A 4,249-nucleotide genomic window follows, 5' to 3' on the forward strand; every position below is an offset into this window, starting at 1 on the left:
AGAAAAAAAAAAAAGAAGATTGTTCCAAATTCATTATTTTAAATCTCAAAAAGAACTATCTTCTGATGCTTGCTAGTTCATTTTTGTAATATATGGTGATTCAATATCTCATATTTTATCTTAAATAAAATTTGCTCATTTGTATGTAATATATTCTGTAATTATCTAAATTGAAAAGTCCTTATGTCCACAAATAGTTTTGTTTCTTAATATGAATATGAAAGAAATAAATAAAAGACACTGAGAGAGAGATGTCCTCCTCTCTATCATGTTCCAACATACATTATATTTTATACAGAAAAGAATTGTACAAACTTAAAAAACCAGACTTGCTGAATGACTTTATAATTATGTTTCCATGAATACAAACTTGGTGATGCTCAATATTCTTAAAATTTATTAACTAAATATCATTCTCTTGATAAAGACCTTAGTGGAGTACACATATTTTTGAAAGCTTATTAGTAATCACTAGGACTTTGTAGGAAAAAAATAATAGTTGTGTGCATTGAGCATTCATATAAATGGCTACACTGGAAGAATTAATCATAAACAGATCATTTAATTATTACTTTAATTGCTTTTTAATCTGATTCATCAGCCATTTGTTTTAGTAATGGTCATGAATTTTCCATTTTCTAAAAAATATCTACTATAATAAACAAAATGTATCTCCTATTTGAGAAATAATAGACAAAAAAAACAAAACCAAAACAAAATAAAACAAAACACTATGAGTGTGCTTTATGTTGGGGCCTTTAAAGAACCTTAAAAATTATCAGTTATAAAAACTGCAATCCCATTGCTTGCCCATCCCTGAAAATAATATATCTCTTATTAGTATTTATGTATTTTTAAATTATTATATATTTATTTATGCATGTATGCATGCATATATGTAAATATGTATGTGTGTGTGCAAGTGAGCCATACACACACATCTGTTATTTTGTGAAAGTGTGCTCAGATACCTATGGAAGCAAGAAAAAAGCTTTCAATCCTGTAGAGGTGAAGGTAAAGGCAGTTGAGAGATCCTTGAGATGGGTAGTTAGACTCTATCAATATTTTCTGCAAGAACAGCATACATGAAATCACTGTGCTATCTCTCTCTCTATATATATATGTAAAATATTTTATAGAATATATATTAATGTATATTATATATATTCTAAAAACTAAATTTGTATTTGTTTTAAATTTAGCAATCATTTTCTCCTGATGAACATTTTAAATATTTGTCTACCTATATTCTATGTTTATGTTTATTTTTATATAATACATTTATCTTGTTACATGATGTGTATTTAATTAAGTATTATTGATAGCTATAAAAACAGATGCGTAAAATGAAAAATGTATAATATTTCAATTCTACTCCATAGAGGCTATTCCATTTTGAGATCAATAAACATGTCAATAGACAGCATGTTCTAAAAGCATACTGGCTAATTTTAATTATAATTTGGGTCTTAATTTGAGGGAAATGTAGCCTAATCAACAACTTAAGAATGAACTTTACAAAATGTTAAAAAAAATAAGTTCAAAGATTATACGTAAATTATTTTATATAGAAAAAATCTTACTATATTGCAGGAAATTACATAATAAATTTATTCATGTAAATTTTTAGGCATTTTGTTATGTTTACCCAGATGGCCTGAAACTATGTGCCAGGTTGTGTTCAAGTTTGTAACAATCCTACTGTCTTTTTTACTTGTGTTAGGATTACAGACATGAGACATTGAGCCCAGTCAATAAACTCATATTTCACAACAAATAAGCAAATTAATCAACTGCCTTAACATTAAAACTCTACTTAAGAAACAGTGGAAGATGTGATGACCAAAATACTAGATATTTGTAAGGAATATGGGTAAAATTTGGAATCATTTATCACAAAAGATACAGGAAGTTAAGATGTTATATATTTGATTTTATCAATCAGACTATCATGAACAAAAATTCCTTTGCATCCTTAATAACCTGAGAACAGTCATACATCTTTATATTTTTTCTAAAGATCTGAATTCTCTTTTATTATGTATTCAAAACATAATTAACCATGCATCTAAATTTGTTTTTCAATGTAGTAAACAAATTGTTCTGACAAAAGATTAAAAACTTCATGTTAAAATACATTCATATTTAGTAAATAAAAACTCATGCAAATGATAATAGGAAAAAAGAGAAAATATCCATATATTATTTGTAGAGGGTTAAATATCAATTTATTTTTCTAATGACAAAATGTCAATTTCCTGTGAAACTTTCTTTATTAATCATTTGTATTTATTCCTCGAAGATCAGTGAGTACATTGCCTTCCACAAAGAACATAGATGCAAAGTGTCTGTGTTTATTTTTGGAGGCTATTGCACTCTAAGAATGGTGAAAAGAATGGTATGTGTGTCAATGTGTACATTTAAAAGCTATTTTGTTTCCCCCTTAGGGGGAAAAAAGTCTAGGAACATCAGTTAAGCCTAGGATACTTGCTATGTAATAGCCTTACATGAAAAGAGATGAATTAAGATGTTGTGCATGTGGCACACCATCTGTTTTTGTATTGTTGTAGTCATCAAACGCATCTGCTCTTATTCAGCTATAGGGAAGCACTTAATCATCATTTACACCTCAAAATACTGAGATGAATAAATGTCAGAAATGTGAGCCTGGCTCACAGAGAAACAACTAGAGCAAGAATCTGGATTTCAGGTAGGATGAAATGAAGCCTGGCTGAATAATTAGATGGAAAGAACTAAAATGACTATGCATTGTAACAAATATTACACTGGCAATGACCTACATTCCTATGAGCCAGCAAAGCTGATACAAAAAGCTTCATATCTTTGTCATATTTTTAATCATATCTTCTAAAATATGTGTTTTCTTCATGACTTTCATATATGTTTTCTTTTACTCCCAGTTTCTTACACTTCCTCACCTCCTTCGTCCCTTCCTTCTCTTCACATCCCCTTCTTTCCCTCTCCCTCCACTTTCCTTTCTATTTGTTCTCTGTACTAATAAAGAAATTCCCTCTGTCGCATCTTTCCTATGTCTTCTTAATGTGATGCTTCTGTTACAAGTATGGAAGCCATGGAGTCAGTTAATGAGAGATTGAAACCTAAGGAACCATCAGGCCAGGAAAACATTTCTTCCTGTAAGTTGACATAAACTTGAACATGCAGTGAAGGCTTAAAAGCCAAATTCCTTGAACAGTCTGTTAAGTCCCCCTTGAGAATCATCTATTCTCTTTCGAGTTCTGGTTTAGGAAATATTCCAGCATGGCACATATTAAATTCTGTTTTCTCAACTCTTGACCTGTTTGCACAATGCAAAGGTCTATTTATTTACAATTTACATGGTATTTTGTATTGCAATATAAACATAATAGTACATGAAAATTAGGATAAATTTACAAGCAGAGCAATAACAATTATCAAGATACAGTTTTATAAGTAAGAAAATTAGAACAAAATCCCTGATTCTTAAGGAAAATGAAGTGAAGCCTTGCTAAAGATTTTCTACCGCCCTTTCTGATCCTTGGATCTTGATATAGAACAAAGGGAAAAATCAAGCTATAACAGCAAAATTGTTTTGCCCCCAAAGATCACCTCTCCCTGTAGGTTTCCCCTAAAGCTATTTCTTATTTTAAATAGACACCTAGCTTTGCTACTGCTACTTCTCCGGGGAAGAAAGATGCACCATCCTGATAAATTTTACATTTCTTCTACTGAGAATGTCTCCCAGGAGAAACAACCACTCACGGCATCAGATACACAATCCTAGGAAACTTCCTGTGAAATCAGCTATTCTAGGAAACCAAAGGGTCAGCATAAGCCCCCTCCCTCTCCTGAAGCCAGCTTTTGACTTCCAGCACTCTAGCCCCTAAGGGCTGAGGGGCTTTATTTGTCTGTATAGATCAGTTTGCTAATGTTAATCGGGTCACTCAAAGTAAAACATTTGATAGTTCTTGTTTACTTTCTGCTTGTCAAACCATTATTTTTCACAAACCTGATAAAACTACCCAAGAAACCTTTAAAAACTGGATATCTCTAAGCAGTGAGACTGATGATTTAGAGAGGTCCCCCTTCCCCCTTTACAGAGTCACTTGGAAAAGTCAGGTAGATATTTTGTTGTAAATTAACAATTGTTAAATATAAAAACAATTATAATTTACTTAAATAATTTAAGGGAATAAGGAAATTTAAAACTAGGAGATGTTGCTCAGAATAGGATGAGAAACTCATATCT

Source organism: Mastomys coucha, unplaced genomic scaffold (assembly GCF_008632895.1).
Source record: "Mastomys coucha isolate ucsf_1 unplaced genomic scaffold, UCSF_Mcou_1 pScaffold9, whole genome shotgun sequence".
Taxonomy (NCBI): domain Eukaryota; kingdom Metazoa; phylum Chordata; class Mammalia; order Rodentia; family Muridae; genus Mastomys; species Mastomys coucha.